Source organism: Phyllostomus hastatus, unplaced genomic scaffold (genome assembly GCF_019186645.2).
Source record: "Phyllostomus hastatus isolate PE091 unplaced genomic scaffold, TTU_PhHast_1.1 phas_contig_495, whole genome shotgun sequence".
In the NCBI taxonomy this organism is placed as follows: Eukaryota; Metazoa; Chordata; class Mammalia; order Chiroptera; family Phyllostomidae; genus Phyllostomus; species Phyllostomus hastatus.
This window is the reverse complement of record NW_025333895.1, coordinates 1799559-1817959: the sequence shown is the minus strand read 5'-3', so window position 1 is coordinate 1817959 and position 18401 is coordinate 1799559. Positions and strand designations below refer to the sequence as shown.

At 39.7% G+C, this 18401-nt stretch overlaps 1 protein-coding gene and 1 long non-coding RNA gene across 3 annotated transcripts in view; one reads left to right on the top strand and one right to left on the bottom strand.

Annotated features, from left to right (window-relative positions):
* LOC123823474 overlaps positions 1 to 11122 on the bottom strand; it is a 44529-nt gene extending 33407 nt beyond the window's left edge. The window contains exon 1 of the long non-coding RNA XR_006786535.1: positions 10865 to 11122. This is a non-coding gene — a long non-coding RNA (uncharacterized LOC123823474). The remainder of the gene's footprint in view (positions 1 to 10864) is intronic.
* Positions 1 to 18401, top strand: part of NR6A1 (nuclear receptor subfamily 6 group A member 1) — a 198585-nt gene that overhangs the window by 94875 nt on the left and 85309 nt on the right. The window lies entirely within an intron of this gene.

Here is an 18401-nt window from a genome sequence, read left to right as displayed (position 1 = left end):
TAATCCAGAGATATTGTTCTTTTAAGATATTATATACTCTTTTAAACAACATTAAAATATTGGCACAGAGCATTGGTGCAATGGAAACTGCATTTTAGCAAGCACTGCATGTATTTCTTAAAATTAGACTATATTGTTTATACTTAACTAATTTTTAAAATATTTATTTTTAGACAGGGGAAGGGAGAGAGAAAGAGACATCAATGTGTGGTTGCCTCTCATATGCCCCCCACCCCCACCCCCCCACAGGGGACCTGTACTGCAACCTAGGTATGTGCCCTGACTGGGAATCGATCTGGTGACCCTTTGGTTTGACAGCTGGCGCCCAGTCCACTAAGCCACACCAGCCAGGGCTATACTTAGCTAAATTTTTAAAGAGGTCATGTATTTTTTTCCTATTTTTTTCTGGAGACTTGAAGACTAATTAATAAATTAATGATATCTAGCCATTTGTTAAAGTTCCATGCATAATTGAGACTGTATACTTGCTGATACCCAGAAATCTATTTTCATCATTATGTAAAATTGCATTCTACTGTACCACATTCTTGTGATCTTGGAAGCCAGTTCTTTTTAAAATTAGGAACAGAAAAAAAATTTATCTAGTCTTTAACAGTAAAAAAGTTTTAAAGAAGGAAAATGTCCCACCAAACCACAGAAATTCCAGCTGCTTTAATGAAATGAGCCAGGCTCCAAGAACAAGTTGTCTGCATGTAAATGTGGACTCTATTGTTTTCTAGCATTTTTGACAATGAACAAGTCATTACTTTCCAAGCTTCAGTATCTTCATCAACGAAAGAGAGGCTAATAACAGTGCTGGTTTCTGAAACACATTAGGTATAAGCAAGTATCAAAAGTCTTTTAGCAGATGCAAAGCTTTCCCAGGAATCTGACCTTTCACACTAAGCTGATCAGCTTTCATTTCTGGAGTATGCAGTTACTGTGACAAATTTTTTTTTATGTGGTACACATATTCTCAGACATCTGCAGGAAACCTGGGGCATTAGTTCCTGTTAAGAAGAAATCCCTCTTGTAAGCCTCAAATTAAGCAGGAGTTACAGGTAAATTACAAAGAAATGAAAATGATAGTAGTTTTATTAGCTATTCTATGGAAAGTAAGAGGTTTTTTTTTCTTCCTGTCAATATTTGAATTCCTCTTGACTGTAGGTACTTGGGTAAACATTACTGTGTGCTGTAAAGAGGCCATGTGAGCGCAGTCTGTGCAATTGGATTGTATTGACTTTGGTTTTTTCCCTCTCTCAGGAAATCTTGATTTTTAATTTGGTCACTCAGTACAGTGCCCTGAAAGGATTTCCTCTTTCTAGCCATGGTCTGAGATATGTTATGTTCCAGCATTAGGCAGGCAAATGTTCCGTGATGTAAGATGGCCAGATTGTGAAGGATACGAAAGGCAAGCTGTTTGAGTAAAGACCTCTCAAAGAATTTAAAGTACCTGAAAAGAAGTCATCATCCAATAAAGATTTATTGAATAAGTGATGTTGGTTGTCTGTTTGCCTTGATAATCATTTGTAGGATTTTCTGTTACATTTTGGATACCAAAAATATATATTCATATTTAGTACTCTTTGCTCACTACTAAAATTTGAAAATAATTCAGATGTGAAAATACTGATTTTTGTACATCTTAATTTATCAACAGTTTTAGTGTCATTTTTGAAAACTGTGATTCTTTATTCATGTCATCGTTTCCAAGTAATGAAACTCATCCACGAGATAGAGTGTTTCATTTTATTTTGTTCTGATTTGCTGCTTTGCTTTGCTTTTACTTTTGAGACTTTCGGAGCCTAATGTAGAACTGCCCTGTGTCCCATTGGAAGGTTTGTTGCTATCAGTTCCTGTTGGTGGGAGTACAAATTGGTCAGACCAAATATATATATATATTCTTTTTTCCTGATACGTGTGTATATATATATATCAGAAATGTGGAGTTCACTACAGTATTATTTATAATAGAGAATAATTGCTGCCTGGATACCTACCAGGATTTACTTTCATAATATGAGGCTTTATAATGATATTAATTTTAGAGGAAAAACTTTCTTTGCCCTTCTTGATGTCTGTGGTAGATTTGAGATTATAAATCTTTTAGATATGTTTCTTCTATACAATTTCTGGTTAAATTGGCTGAAACAGTAATACTACTAGAGATAACGGTGCCCTGCACTTTGAAATCTATGTGAATACAGTGTGGTGATCTATTTCACCATTGACACCCTAACTTCAAAATACAGCATGGGGCAAAAGTAGGTTTACAGTTGTGAGTATGTGAAACAGAGTTTATTCTTGTGTTATTATTTATCAGTTGTATTTTTCCTATATGAACAACTGTAAACCTTCTTTTGCCCTATCCTGTATTGTACTCAAATTCTTGCTGTCTTGTGTGTAGCATATACAGCCAGGAGCTTTTTAGTAGCCAGAAGTAGTATTTCTTCATTTAATAGCTTTTATTCTGCTTAGTTTGTAACACCTGAAACAAATATTTTAGATACACTTAAGCCTTTGAAACCTGTAATTTAAAAGAAAATGAGTGATTTTCATAGATGCATATGAAAGGATGTGTAATAGTAATACATACCTGCTATTTGTAAAATTACAGCTACTATTTGTCAAGTGTCTGTTGTGTTCCAGGTGCTATGCTAGATGCTGACAAACGTTATATAATTTTCCTAATGGCTCTTGAAGTGGTATAATTTTCCCTTTTTTTCCTAGAGAAGGTTCCTGAGGTTCAGAGAGGCAAATTTGTCTAGGGTCACACAGTCAGTGAATGCTCAAACTGAGGGTGAATTCAAGTCTTTGTGACCACAATGCCCAAGTACAAGACCTTTATTTTGTTAGCTATTATGTATCTAGTGCCTAGAACATATACTAAGAACTCAACAGATACCTCCTGAATGAATGAACTATATACCTGAAAGCTTTTAAGAGGCCAAGCAGAAGAAATAGTTCTGTTATAGCAATACGAGATTGTACAGATAACTAATCCTGCAAAAAGGTAATGCTATTAGCCAAATGGAGGTACTTCTAAAATTTAGGTCATAGTAATAGATGGCTGGGTTGGGATCCCCCTTTTTTTTTAATGTAATTGTCTAATTTGTTGTCAGTACATTTGCCAGATCTCTTTTCCGCTTGACTTTGATATTCAGTGAAAAAGCAAAAGGCATTTGATGTTGAGTCTTTATCAGTAGAAAAAAGTCTGGGTGGAAACTCAAGTTCTGTGTCAACGAAGTAGGATGGGAATTTCTTGATTGGGATGTTGGGAGCCTCAGGTTTTGTGGAGATAACATTATGCCTTTGTGGTGCATGGATATTCTTTACATGGACGTACTTGGTAACAATGACTTCTTTATATAGACCTATGGCAATGAAGACTATATTCCAATTGGAAGAAAGTTTAATATGTAGACACCTCACAGACATAAATGGTTCTGGTTTGTGAGATGAATTGCCACAGAAGCTCTGTCGTGACTCTTGTCTCTCCTCTTTGTACTTATCATATGTCTGAAATATTTTTGATTGCTAAGAGCCAGGTGAGTCACGGGTTGATTGCTAGCTAGCTGTTTCGTCATGGTGATCATGGCATGCACCATTAAAAGAAATGGTAAATGCTAAGAACACAATCTTGGGGAAGGGAGTGAAGGAAATTCATATCACATTTAATGCTCGAGTTTATCATGATCTGCTCCTGGAATGTCATTCCTTGCCCAGACCCCCTTTACTCTATCCCCTCCTTAAGAAGAAGGAAAATACTCTGTTCTTAAACATCATCAAAAGGAAACTGAAGTTTTACGTAAGATAGTGATTTACCACAGATCTGAGTAGTAAGTAAGTCACTGTGAAACGAGCCTACGTGTTTGAAGATATTTCATTTCCTCAATGGCTTAAAATCCATTAAGATCTTGTAGTTTAGTCCTGGCCAGGTGGTTCAGTTAGTTGGATCATCATCCTGTACACCAGACGGTTGTGGTGTTGATTCCTGGTCAGGGCACATACCTAGGTTGTGTGTTCCATCCCGGGTTAGGGACTGTATGAGAGGCAACCAATGTTTCTCTCTCTCTCTCCCTTGCGCTCTCTCAAAAATCGATAAACAGATCCTTGGGTGAGGATTAAAAAAAAAGATCTTGTTTTTTAGATCTCTTTGCTTGAATCAAATGGAACCGAGGGTGTACAGTCTTCTGTTGTTACTGTATGAAGTATGTTCAGCTTCAGCAGGATGGCATTTCCCCAGTTATTGGACCCATTCTGAAAGTTTCTAAACTCAAGATTCCTACCCTTGTTTAAATGATATGGCTTCTAGCCATAGTTATTCCGGTCTATATAGCTTGTCAGCTTCATGGATGCAGCTGATATATCTGTTTAGTTCACTCAACCTGGGTCTAGCTCTGTGCATTACACATATTGGGAATTTAGTATTTTTTGGGTGAATGGCTAGAGAAAGAGGGCTGTGCTTGATCAACATTCAGTAAGAACCCAGAAACACCTGCTGAGGGACCTTTTCTCTGAAGGCCTTTTGTGAGTTATTTATCAATGCTGATGGCATCCATGGAAATCCTTGCTGTCAGATCTACAGTATCTATGTGTCTGTCCTGTCTGTCTAAGCTCTCTGCTTAAGCAGCCCCGTAAAACATACTGCAGTAGCCAGGCTTTGCCAGGCTGATTTTTTTTTTCTTGTAATAGTTCTTTTTCTGTTGCATTTTTTCCCATTATCTTTTAATTACCCCCCTTCCAATTCCACCCACCTGAGACTGAAATTTGAATCCCATCTGGCAAATCCAAATTTCCCACCTCTCAGTGCTATCTGTTCCTTAGCCATTAGTACGAATGTGTGTGTGTTTTTTTTAACTACCACTGGTAACAAAGCCTCAGAAGTGACTTTTAAAAGTCACGTAGCTAGATAGTAGCAGAGCTAAGATTTGATGTTATTTCTGACCCAGCCCATTTCTGGGAGATAAATGTACCTTCTCAGATTTCCTACCACACTATCTCCTTTATAGGTTTTCTGTTATCTTTGGAAAATCTACTGCCTTACATACTCTGAAAGGTTATGTAGCACATCCAACATTTTTTTCCTGGTTATTTGGCATAATTAAGAAACACCTACTATTTCTAGTTCCTGCTGGATTATTTTCAATTTTAAAATGAGTCTACAGATATAATTGGAAAATGTTTTACCCAAGAATTTCTTCTATGGCTTTGATTTTGGAAAGGTGAATTTTTTTTTTTAACCATACCTGTAGGAGACTATTTTAATTTCTCAGTCTTGGGCAGTATTTTAGAATTTTGGTGTTTTTCTTCTAATGACCAAGAATTAGTATCGGTATTAAATTGCACTTTAAATATTGAAATCTGATGTAACACCTCACTTTTCTTTCTTTTTCTTTTAAAAAAGATTGAGAGAAACATCTCTGGTTGCCTCTTATGCGCTACCCACTGGGGACCTGGCCCACAACCCAGGTATGTGCCCTGACTGGGAATCGAACCAGTGGTCCTTTGGTTCCCAGGCTGGAACTCAGTCCACTGAGCCACACCAGCTAGGGCACCACCTCACTTTTCAAATACTAAGTTTCCCTGTATCCATTCAGTCAATTCATTTATGTTTCTAAGACTTGAAATTCTCTGTTCAGTGTTGACAGCTTTTATCTTTGTATGTTTTAATTAAAATTTAAACAGAAAATGGTCTGTGCTATAAATCAGCCTGGAATTCTTCTGTTTCTATTCTCTTTGGGAAGAGTCTCAGATAAGAACATGCAGTTCTGTGTTTTCACAGAAAGCACAGAGTGTTTTAAATAGACATTTCCAGAGTGCTTTCCATGTGCCAGGAGCAGTTCAAGATGGTTCACATATATGGTCCTTAAAGTGACTCGTCAGTAAGATATTAATATTCATATTTGATGTATGAAGAGTTTGAGGCAAAAACAGGAAACAAATTTAAGGATTACATAGTAAATAAGTGGTACAGCCAGGATTCCAACCCATATCAACTTGATCCTAAGACCCACGCTTTTTGGGCCTAGCAGGCATAGTATGGGTTGAGAATGGTATCAAAATTTAAGAATCTCATATCCTTGTTTGTCACATCCAGTTCACTTGATGGTAGATATGGAGGTTAAGACATGTAATAATAATGGAAGCTACTTGCATTTTTTAAAAAACCACTAAAGCCTGGAGGGGCACCACTCATTGCATCTGGTCTTGACCATAAACCAAGTTCACAGTAATTGAAGGTCATAAGGCATTGAAAATTTTGCCTGTTTTGTGACTACTGTTTTTTTAATCCTCACCCGAGGACATGTTTTTTCCATTGCTTTTAGAGAGAGAGGAAGGCGGGGGAGGGGGGGAGAGAGAAACATTGATTCATTGCCTCCTGTACGTGCCCAGACTGGAGATCCCGGACTGGGGATCGGACTGCAAACTAGGTATGTGCCCTGACTGGGAATCAAACCCACAACACTTTGTTACGGGATGATGCTTCTACCAACTGAGCCTCGCTGGCCAGGGCTCAAGACTGCCATCATTATAATGTAGGTTATTAAAATGTTCCTTCAAAAAAACTTCAGTATTTTTTTTTAACAGTTTCTATCCACAGTTTTGTGCTTTGGTCATCTCAACAAGGGAGAATGAGGCTTCTTATCATTGCATTTCTAAAATAGCCTTTCTCTTCCTCTTGAACAGGCAGCAGGTTTCCAGTATTTGGTAACCATTGCTTTGTATTTGGTAGAGTTTACTTTTTAGCTACTTTTTAGCATTGTCCTTTCATCTGAAACCTAAGCTCAGATTCATAACTACAAGACTGAACATACAGGGGCCATGCTGAGTATCTGAGCCAAGTATGACATGAGATTGTCCTGGCAAAGCCAGGGTGCATGGGGCAGCATGGTCACACACTGGCTGGGTAAAACTGTCTAGCGTACAGATATTTTCCTTTTATTCCAGTTGAATTGCTAACACGGTCAGCATTAGTATTTTAAGATACTTGTTCATGCAGGCTGTTGTGTTGAATAGCATCTGTCTGTCTGTAAGGAGTCATATCATGAAATGGAGGGAAAATATAATAATAAATATTAGCTACCCTTTTCTGAATCTCTACTGCATGCCCATCCCCTTACTTCATATACTTTATTATATAGAGTCCTTCCATACATCCTGCAGAGTAGCTATTTTCCCATTTTGCAGATAAGGACACTGAATCTCAGGGAAGTGAATTCATTCATCTAATGCCATCTGGCTAGTAAAGTGGATAGTGGTAATCAAACTCAGGTCTGACTGATTTCAAAGGCCCTTGCCCTTTTGCTATTCCTTGTTGTCCGTGACATTGATACTGTAAAGGAGACTAGAGAATTAGTTGCTTTGTGTTTAGGAAGAACTTTCTGACACTTAATGCCATTCTGGAACATTTTAATTATGTTGGCTGTTACTTCCTGTCTGTCACTGCTATCTTAATAATCTTCATAAACTCTTTATTGTAGACCAAGAAGAAAAATGAAACCTTTCATTTCAAAATGCTTTTAAAAAGACACTTCTCAAGTATTATGCTGCTTATCATGGTATTTTCTACTTAGAGGTTAATTTCTTTCGTGTCCAGCGGGGTGTGTAGTTGGACAGGTGGCGTGGAGACAAGCATTGTCTAGATCAATGCCGTCCAATAGAACTCTGTGCAGTAAGGGAACTGTTCCCTATCTGTGCTGTCCGGTGTGACAGCCGCTGATCGCATGGGCTGTCGAGTGCTTGAAATGGGGCTAGTGTGACTGAGGAAATGAATTTTAAATTTTATTTAGTTTTGATTCATTTAAATTCTAGTAAAAATAGCCACATGTGGTTGGTGGGTATTGCATTGGATGGCAGTGCGATTTAAGGTCATAACTGATGCTTATATTTGATGAGTAGTGATAGAATTTGAGAAAAATTCAATAATTGGTAGTTTATAGTTGCTGATTTGTTTTTCAGCAACGTTAAATTTGCCAAGTGTTCAACTTAAAGCCATGGACCAAATAGAGTGGAGCAGTTAACATTCCCAAAGCACTTTTGATCATTTGTGATCTCATTCAATGAGTATATCAGGTGTGACATCTTTTAAGACTTGTATTTGCTAGTAGGTCACAGAGGAAAGGCAGAAGAAGAAAATCATTTACAACTTGGTTGTGCGGGGTCTCCTGCTGAAATGGACACCAGCCCAGTCTGTCGGTGCTCAGGTTGCAGCACGAGGGCCTGGGTGGGAGCCCGTGCACTCTTTCCTTCTGCTCGCTAATTGAGATCAGAGAATTCTTTCTCCCCCTCCCCTAGAATGTCCATTAATTTTTTTTTTTTAAGTCTGAAGTGAGGGAAGTAGAGGAAATTTCTAAATTTAGCCTGGGAGCTATAATAATTTAATAGTCCACAAAGTAAAATGGAGCTTTCCTTTCCAACATTCCAAAATAATTCCTTAGGACTTTGATTTTAGTTCTTTGTTTGGGAAAATACAGCCCACTCAGATGTAATAGGTAACATTAGTTTTTAAATTGATATGTATCTACCAAAGAAACTTTTAATGAATTAAATAATAGGTTTTATATGATATTTTGAAGAAAAATTTGTATCCCTAGAATCTTGATACATTTTGGTTTCATTTTGATTGTCTTGTCTTATGAAATAGTTTGTAAAAGATACTAATTTTAGTATGCATCACTTGTGTTAATTAAGCATATTTTTTTCTCTGACATTTTATTTCGGAAACACTCCTCTCTTTTATCTCAGAGCCCACAACTAATCAACTCTGGATGCTTTTGATTTTTCTGACTGTGCCAGAGCATTGAATGAAGTTCCCTGTAGTGAGAAAAGAGAGCACATGGGACTCGTGAATTTATGTTCTCCAACAATAGAGCTTTTATGACATTGGAGGTGGTTAAAAAAACTAGAAGTAGCTCTCAAACATGGCATCCCTGTGTTGCCTTTTTTTTTTTTTTTTTTTTTGTATTCTCAGAGCTGCCAGGAGTGCATCGGGCCTGTAATTTCCTGTTCTCCGAATCCCCCATCTTTCTGCAGCTCCAAGCTTTGTGTCCCACAGCCTGTGACTCTGTGCTAACAAATCGCTATTGTCCAGTGGGGCGAATGGTGGCTGGAACTAAAGAATTGCTGTCTGGTTTCTATTCAAATCCAGGTAGTGAGATATATGAATGGACTTTTCGAATCGTCATGTGAATAACGTCTGCTCGGCATGAAGGCTCAGAGCCACACTAGGAAAGATTAACTCCTAGACTGACCACTAATATCCTTTGTGGTAGGAGGTAGAAATATTCTCAAGCATCATTTTATTGACACTTAATTTTCCATTTCATCACCCAAAAGTAGGATTAGCCATTGAATTATTTGACTACTTTTCTTCTTCAAGTTTAGTGTTTCTGTTGATAATACAGAAGTTTGGGAAAATATTTTTCACTTAGAACACTGTATTCTGTCGTAAGTTTTCCACCTTATATTTGTTATGGCATAAAGTTATCTTTGTAGCATATATGCAAAAATGAGAGACAGCAAGCTGTTTTTTCCATGAAACCAACCTTTTCAATGCATTTCAACCAATGAAGGGAAAAATTCTCCTTTTTTTTTTTTCAGTGCATTCTGCTTATTTGCATTTTTCTCCCAAAGTCCAAATTTATACAAAGAAAATACAACTTCAAATACAATATATTAACCAAACAAAACAAGCCTCCTTCAAATTAGGAACCGACTTAAGCATCTGTAAGTATTGCAGAATCAGGATTTTAAAAAGCAGATTTGGAAGCTAAGCTATAATTAATAATTCTCATTTATCCTCGGAAAATTATTTTATCTTTCTCTTGCATCCCCGAAAAAATGTCCACAGGCTTAAAGGGCCATGCTTTCTACATTCCTTCCATATCACAGGTACTATGGGATGGAGAGCCTTTTATGTTTCTTTTTGTCTTAAACTCAGACAGCTTTGTAAGCAGTAGTGTGTAGATTACAAGAGTTAGACAAAAGCAGGCGCGACTGAGAAGAGTTGGGTTGTGGAGGGGGGAGCTTGGAGCACTTCCTGTCACTCAACACATTCCAGATCACTAAAAAATTTCCACACCCCCTGCATTCCCTCTTGCCCACCCCAGATCCCAGTATTTTCCGATTCCATATGTTGTGGTATTTATCACACTTCCGTGTATCACTGGGCTCCGGCAAGACTGCTCCTGAGAAGATGCATTCCTTTAGATTGCACAAAGCATAGCTGGGAAAATGGCTGGCAGTTTCAGAATCTAGTCACGATCGCACGCATGAGCACCTCACACATCCATGCCCCTCTCCCCCCCTTCTCCCTCCCCTGCAGCTGGCTGACCTGTCTCACCCACTGCTGGCCTATCGAGCGGCCAGGACTGTCTGGTTTTGGCTCATGCCTTTGTCCATGTCTGGCTTAGTTCCTCTCTGTCTACGCTTGCCTCTCCCCCCAACGCCCCAGGCGGCACAAGTGTTTGGCCACACAAAACTACAGATAGAAAAGGTGGTGAAAACTTCAAACTTTGCTAGATTCTCCAACAGTTTATTCTTTTTTGAATTTCTCCCTTCATTAAATACCCTGTTGTAAGAAAACAAATACAAAATTAATTCTCTAAAGGCAAAGAATGCAAAGCAACCTTTGTGTTCCTTATAATAACTGACTTCATAACTCTCTCCAGCTGCGTTATGGGGTGTGTATAAAAAGCTTCTGTTCTGAGAACAAAGGAGCACGTGCAGAAATGAGACTAAAAAATCCGCTGACAGTATTTCACTACACAAATTACTTAAAAGATTTTAGACAAGCCTCTCAACAGATTCAATGTTAAAATGGTTTTTAGTTAAAAAAAAAAAAAAAAAAGAAAGTGCTTACCCAGTAAAAGAACCGAAGTAGTCCTGAACTGTTACGTAAGACTTTTTACAGTTGGATCTTTGTCAAAAGGGGGTGGGGGTGATGGGAGAAAAGCAGCAACAACAATCAAAAAAGTTCGAGCTGCTGTGGCTAGAGGACAACTTCTGTGTTTCCAGATAGGATTCTTGCTGTAGAAATGGAACTTCCAGCCAGCACACCATCCTGTCCCAGTAGAGAAATGAGTTTGTCAGTAAAAAAAAAATTAGATACTGGAACCCAGGCTAGACGAGGTATTGAACCGCGCCAGATTTCCTTACAGCCCTGTCTGCTCAGCTCGCATTGAACTATATATGACCCAGATGATGGACAGAAGCACATTCAGTCATGTGCACACTGGAAGAAAGCGGATTTGCTGGTCCCTGGCAGTGCAGGGGTTTGTCTTCTGATTGGGCTGTGCCCTGATCAGTGAAATGTGAAGCCCTCACCATTCAGAGGCCGTAATTCAGCACTGGCAGTTTGAGTGTCTGGCTGCCTCTAGTCACTGAGAGATACTTTGAAGGTGTTGCTTTTGTTTGGTGGCATTACCCACCCAGAGGTTGCTTATACCTATGTAGTGTGTCAGAAGCAATGCTGGTCTTTCTGAAATGCAGGAAGGCAGCCGACTTTGCCCGAAGCTGTCATCTTATTGTTGGTGAACTTGACTCTAACTTAAACCAATTATTTGACTTGAGATTTTTTTTTTTTGTGATCCTAAGTCCCATGTCCCCTGTCTTGATTTTAATGGGTTTGATAAAGTAGAAATAAAAGTGGTATTTGACTTTGAAGCTCTCTAGATAATATAAATTGCTCTTAATGAAAATTGGATGAGTGGAGAGTAGACAAGTTACATTTTGGATTCTGGAGTCATTGATGAACATACGAGGGTGAAGCTGTCACTCTTTTCCCAGTCCTCAGTCTGGGGCAAGAGTGGGGACTCCTGGGGGAAGCTAGCAAAGCATAGACCCCATCGCGCTGCGACACAGCCTTTAATCGTGCCAACAGCCGCAGTCTGCTCTCTTCAGTCTGCCTAAACGAGGGTTTGGGGGATTTGTTTTCCATCTTTCTGGGCCACTGGGAAACCAGGTCATTGTATGAGACAGTTAGTTGTGACATTTTTGCTTAGTCTATGAAAGTTGCATTGTTTAATGCAAATTAACATTTTCAAAAAATGTTAAGTTTTTATTTTTTTCCAGGGACTGTCTTGTCTCTTTAGGAATTAGCTTATATGATCCAAACTTGATATTTAGACATAAAATACTTTGGCTTATTTTCTGCCTCTTTTACCCTTGGAGAAGTAAACCCATGGTCAGTGTGTATAGCATCTCTCTATTTTGCTATAAATTAGGGTTTGGGCATTTATATATTAGTATTTGTAATTTCTTAGGTGTTAACTACATCACACAGTGTCCTGTGTATGAGGTCTGCCCTGGGATTTTTCTCATGTCAATTCAACCTGGGAAAAAGCTGGGTTGATATACTACCAGATATAAAAATGGTCAAAGTTACAGAAGAGTGGATGTATTTTTATTGATGTGAAAGAGACACATCGATTGGTTGCCTCCTGTACATGCCCCAACCAGAGACTGAACCCACAACCTAGGTATGTACCCTGACCAGGAATTGAACCCACGAACTTTGGGTGTACGGGACAACACAGCTGACTGGGCCACACAACCAAGGGCCCATATTAACCATTTAAGTGTATGGTTTTGTAGCATTAAGTGTGTTCCCATTTTTGTGCAGTCATTAGCACCAACCATCTCCAGAACTTTTTCACTATTTTCCCCAACTGAAATCATGTGCCTATCACTAACTTCCCTCTCTCCAGCCCCTGGCAGCACCATTCTGCTGTCTCTATGACTTTGACTACTTGAAATACTTTATGTAAGTGGAGTTATGCAATATTTGTTTTTTTGTGACTGGCGTCACTGAGCATAATGTCCTCTAGGTTTATCCATGTTATAATATGTGTCAGAATTTCCTTTTTGAAGTTGGATAATACTCTATTGTGTGTGTGTATATATATATACACACACACACACACACACACACCATATTTTATTTATCCTTTTAAATGTGATGGACACTTTAGTTGTTTCCACCTTTTGGCCATTATGACAGTCATTCTTGACCATTCTTCTTACAGTCTTGTGAGGGCTTCTTCACAGAGCTTCTCTGACCCATTGCAGAAGCCGTTTTGTTTTATAAGTTGGAAGGGTTTGGGTTTACCTGTTAACTTGAGACCGGACCCTCATACCAGGTTCGCTAGAGAAGGGCAGATAGCTTCTCTTCAGCCTTCCTGGATGAGACAATACATACTACACTCCTCTCTCTTATACTTGTTGTTTATGGCTTGTCTTTCCTGTCACGTGGTGAGCTCTTCCTGGGCAGGTGCTGCAGCCAGTGCCCGTGAACTGTGCCTGACGTCCAGGCACAGGACCTGTAGCCGAGTAGACATCAGTGAGTACTAGTTGGGGAACATATGAATGAATGAATACTAATAGAAAATAGCTAATTTTAATTGGGTTTTTATTATGTACCAAATGTTTTTTAAACATTAGCTTATTTACTCTTCAAAACAGTACTGTTGTCTTTATTTAGTAATGAGGAAACTTGCTTAAGCCCTAACAGCATATAAAGATACCATTGGGATCAAACCCCTGTCTCTCTTGGCTTCAGAGCCATTTTTTAGAGGCAACTTTCATAGTGAGGTGGTGGTCAATGGGTTTATAAACAGGAGATTTAGCCTAAGCTTTGAAACTAAATCACATATTTTTTCATTGGGCACAAGGAGCTGTAGCCCAATTGTAGATATGGTTCATGAGTGGATGCTCAGTGGAAAGCTGGACAATTCCTGGTTGAACTCAATTCACATGTACTCCCATGTATGTAAAGTTTGTTTCTCGTTACTTTCAAAGTACAGTCAAATGTAATACACTGGAATGAATGCATTGATGTTGTTTATTCACTTGTTCATTTGGCAGCTACACACACAGACATACACATGTGTGTAGGTATACATATACATTATAGGTGAGCGAGTAAGTAACTGGCACTGTTCTAGGTGCTAAGGAGAGAGTCAAGATGAAAAGAGAAAAGATTTATGGAACTCGTATTCTAGTGAGGGGACAGAAAAATAAGTTAACAAAGTAGGGTGAGGTAAAATGGGAAGGAAACTGCTGTGAAGAAAATAGTGGAACATGATGGTGGAGAATGCTTTAGGGGTGTGGTGGGATGGAAGACTTTTATATTCATCTAACTTATTTATTTTTTTCAATTAAAGTTTACATTTGTGATTATATTTTGTTAGTTTCAGATATGTGGCATAGTAGTTAGATAATCATAAACTTTACAGAGTGTTCCCCCTGATATATCCAGTACCCATGTGGCACCATACATAGTTATTACAGTATTATTGACTATATTCCCTATGCTATATTTTACACTCCCATGACTGTTTTGGAATTACCAATCTCTCCTTCTCAATTCCTTCACCGCTTTCAGCCAGTTGGATGGGGGACTTCTTTAATGAGGAAAAGGGAATGCTTCCTGAGGAAGTGAAATACACAAACTGAGAGCCAAACAATGAGAAGACCCCAACATGCGAAGAGCTGAAGGAAGTGTGATCTGGGCAGTGAGAACAAGAGCTCTGAGCTTGGCGCATTTGAGGAGCAGGAAGGGCAGTGTGGCCTAAGAGGAAAGTGAATACAGGCAGGAGGTGATGTCGCGGAGGTGGGGTGAGGCCCTATCACGTAGGGCCTTGTAAGCTGTGGTGAGAAATTTGGATTTTTTTTCCATCTGTATTTTTCCCCCTGAGTGATAGGAAATTGGAAGGTTTTATACAGAAGAGTAACTTGTTCTGCAGGCCAAAGAATTCCTTCTGTGCAGTTCTTGTGGGGTTTTTTTTGTTTGTTTGTTTTTGTTTTTTTTTTGTTTGTTTGTTCCTGAGGCTTCCTGACACCACCTTTAACTGGAGTCCTTCCAAAGGAGGGGACTTTGTCAAGGCTTTCACATGCTAGTGGCCAGCTCTGGGTGTCCTAGCAGAATGATGTTTCCTCTAGAACACTTCTGGGGCTAATACTGGTTTCATTGCTTTTTCCATCCGAGGGAGCTTGTTCAGCAAGAGTTGCTTCTAGGTGATTTCACATATTACTGTTGTCTGGATAGGCTCTGGCAGGCTGGTTCTTTATATTTAAGATAAAAGCCAGTTCCTAATTAAAACTGATCTTTCTGTGTCAATAACTTAGAAGACCGTGTCCTTGGCAGAGGATGATGGCTGACTGTTTCATCTATATCATGTACTTAAAGGCATATTGATGGGAATCTGAAATTGACCAATAAAGAGGAACTTTCCCAGTGTTCTTAAATAGTATTTTCCCAGTGTTGTGTTCAGATATTCTGACTCTAGGAAGGGTAATTGCTAACATGTGACCCACGTTGTCTTACTTTTTTCAAATCTCAAATATTCTGAAGAACACAGAAAATAACACTACACACATCTGACAGTCTCATTTTGTTAGGTCAGTGGCTTTCAAGTTTTTTGACCATTATCTATTTAGTATAAGAAAGATATTTTATATTTTAATGTATACACATATCTATATATCAATATCTATATATGTAAAACTTCACTTTTATAAAATAGTACTTGTCCTTATTACAGGTAGTATCATCTGATATTTTATTTTTTTACTTAAAAATGTTATTTGTGAGCCAGTAAGTTGAATTTAAAACTCACTGATGGGGCAGCCTGAACTTTGAAAAGCACTGTGACAAAACCGAGCTCTAAGAGGTTATGACTTGTTTAGTGTTCATAGCAACAAAGTGGCAGAGCCAGGACTTGAAGCAAAAAGCATGATTCCAAAGGCCTTATTTTTTTTTCTACCACATTATATAGTTTCCCAAGTGACACTAACCTTTAATGAAACTGAACAAACAAAAAACCCACCACAGACTTCCGGTCAGGATGGCAGCACAGGTCAATACGGCTCGCATCCTCACACAACCGCATCAAAATTACAACTGAAATATAGGACAGCCCTCACTCAGGACCATGAGAAATCAAGTTGATGGAGTCTGATAACTACAGAATTAAAGAAACCACATCCATCCAGACGGGTAGGAGGGGTGCAGATGCAGAATGGGCTGGTTGCACATCCATGTGTGGTGGGTAAAAATTCGGGATGGATGTCACAGGAGCAAGGAGTTCCAGCCTCGTACCTGCCTCCCCAGCCCAGGGTTCCAGTGCCAGGAATGTAAGTCCACGTAACTTCTGGCTGCAAAAAAATCCAGCAGGGGATTAAGTCAGTGGAAGAAACTTCTGGAGTCCCAGGCAGTTCCCCTTAAAGAACCCACACGCAGTCTTAGACTCACTCCCTCTGAGCTCCAGCACCAGAGTAGCAGCTTGAAAGGCACCAGTGCCATACAGGGAAGAACTGAAGTGTGTGGCATCAAGATGGAATCTGGGGGACAGCTTTCTCCAAACACAAAGGCAGGCAGTTGCCCTTGTCTCTTTTCTGAGCCCTCCCTCCACAGAGCCACAGAGCTGGCAGGTGGGGGCCTTGTCTAAGACTCCATCAACTGGGCTGACCCTGTTTGCCCTGCCCTGGAAATCCCCGCAGACTCCATCCCGCCCAATTTATAGGGCCACCCAAACTGTTAACCATAACTTTTTCATATGAATGGCTGGTCTTGGCTCATGCTTCACCACTTTCTAAATCCTCTCAAACAAAACAAGCAACAGCGGGCCTCAGTGAGCCCCCAGACCCTGTACCTCTTGCTAAGTGGCCCCCAGGCCTGGCACTAGCAGCAGTCAGCTTAGATTCACAGCTTGATTTCACCTGGGAATCTTCAAACCCAGCACAAGTAGCAGCCATCTCAGACCGCTTTATAGCTCGGGCAGGGTGGCCCTGAGGGGAACACAGATGGGGCTGGCCTTGGCCTGCACCATCCAGGGGAACCCCAGAGCCTGCGCACCCAGTGGACAGCTACAGACCACATGGAAGCACACCACCCTGCCCCTGCACAGCTGATCTTCCAGGGAGGGTGGTGGTTCATGGTCAGTGGTCAACAGCCAGTCCTTGCAGCTGACTGGCTGGATTAATCCTCCCATTTGACCTGCCAACAGCAATCAAGGCTCAACTACAAGAGGAGAGTGTACTCGACCCAGAGGGCTCACCTCATATACCCAGCTTGAGTGATAGGGGAGGCTGTGCCACTGGACTCTACAAGACACCTGTAACATTAAGCCACACTTCCAAGATAGGGAGTCATAGCAGCTCTACCTAATGCATAGAAACAAACACAGGGAGACTGCCAAAATGAAGAGACAAAGAAACATTGCCCAAATGAAAGAACAGATCAGAACTCCAGAAAAAGAACTAAATAAAAGGGAGATAAGCAATCTATCAGATGCAGAGTTCAAAACACTGGTATAAGGATGCCCAAGGAACTTAGGGAGGACCTCAACAGCAGAAAACACATCCAGTCAGAAACGAAGAATACACTAATTGAAATAAAGAACAATTTACAGGGAAATAACAGTAGAGTGGATGAAGCTGAATTGCAAATCAATGATTTGGAACATAAGGAAGAAAAAATAACGGATCAGAACAACAAAAAGAAAAAAATCTAAAAAAACCGAGGACAGTGTAAGCAGCCTGTGGGACCACTTCAAGCACTCCAACATTGGCATTATAGGGGTGCCAGAAGGAGAAGAGAAAGAACAGTAAATTGGAAATCTATTTGAAAAAATAATGAAAGAAAACTTTTCCTAATTTGGTGAAGGAAATAGACTTGCAAGTCCAGGAAGCACAGAGAATCCCCAACAAGATGGATACAAAGAGGCTCACTCCTAAGATCCATCAGAATTGAAATACCAAAAGTTAAAGATAAAGAGAGAATCTTAAAAGCAGCAAGAGACAAGAAGTTAGTTACTTCCAGGGCAGTTCCCATAAGACTGTCAGTTGATTTCTCAGAAGAACTTTTCAGGCTAGCAGGGATTTGGCAGGTGGGAGGGGTGTGGGGGGGAAATGGGTGAAGAGATGAGAGGATTAAGAAGTACAATTAGGAAGCTACAGAACAGCCGTGGGGATGTAAAATACAGTAAAAGAAATGGAGTCAGGAGTCACCAAAGAACTTACACACGTGACCCATGGATTGCCTAAGGGAGTGGGGGGTGCTGGGTGGAGGAGGGCAAAAGGGGAAAACTGGGACAACTGTAATAGCATAATCAATCAAATATAATTTTAAAAATCACTACAAATGACCTTTAATAATAACTGCATAAAATGTTAATTTCCCAAGCAGAGGCTATATAGGAAGGGGCAGAAACATTCTTCCTCCGATTGTTGTCTCTGCATTTTACAGTGAGCTCTTGGCCACTTGGCTATGTCCATGTCTTGGACAGAATACCGTTGATAATACTCATTAGTTTTGCTGGGAACCCACAGATTCCCAAAGCACTTGTATCTCATTACTCAGTCTAGCCCTGAGTTAATGTTGGCTTCTTAAAATAATA